This window comes from Conger conger, chromosome 8, assembly GCF_963514075.1.
Source record: "Conger conger chromosome 8, fConCon1.1, whole genome shotgun sequence".
Lineage (NCBI taxonomy): Eukaryota > Metazoa > Chordata > Actinopteri > Anguilliformes > Congridae > Conger > Conger conger.
Genome location: NC_083767.1, coordinates 50,143,453 through 50,144,449, shown reverse-complemented (window position 1 = coordinate 50,144,449; position 997 = coordinate 50,143,453).

The following is a 997-nucleotide window of genomic DNA, read 5'->3' as shown; positions in this document are numbered from 1 at the left end:
GGAGGCCCATGGTACAGACAGGGAGAGACATCTCCACTTACACAGTTACAGAAAATAATATTCATTAGCACAAAGCAAGTTATGGTACTTTAGTAATTATGTATGATCTGGATCACTCCAGCATGAGCAACTAATAATAGGATAAGCAATTAATAATAAAATAATCACATGAATATATAATTTCAACAACAATAAACAAAGGAAGTATATGCTGAAATGTATGCTAGGACCTTTCACCAAAAACCTACTTCCTACTACCTGTTTGGAAGATGCAGCCTCCAATCCATCATGATACCTTTCTGTAGACTTGCTATTTGTGAAACATTTACCTTCTGGGTTGATCCAATGTAATCTCCAATTCAGGTATATATAGGGCAATTATGATTCACATCTTGGAAGGTAGCGAGTCTACCATTATTGAAATTATTTAAATCATAAGGATCATAAGCACCTCGATGAAGTGAGACATAAACGTAACATATTATTTGTTCTTGGAGATATGCATTCAGCTCACACAACCCAGCTTCATAGTATATAAGAGCTGGAGACAGCCTCCGCTAAGCGATTCCATCGATTCCTATAGAAGCTGCTCAATGGCACATGAAGCCAATTCATGGAAGCTGCCATGTTTGACTATGGGTTTTTTTTTTTTGCACCAGAACATGCGCACTGAGAACATAAACGTGGAGATTAATAGAAATGAAAATATTATCTTCCGTGGGGCTCAGAAAAAAATCGATCCCCGGAGAATAGTGAAGAAATTTAGTCAAAAATCATTTAGGCAGGGTAAAGACATAGTTTTGAATGGACTTAAGAGAAATCTGTTTTTTTGCACCAGAGGCTTAATAAACTGTAATACCTCCCTTAACCACTGGAGTCTGCTGGCTTGCTTTTATTCCATCGGTTCACGCCAAAGCACGCAGCTCACAGCCAATCACAATCTCAGAAACCTATCGCAACCAACCAAATGTTTTTTCGGAGTTTCCACAAGCCTTTG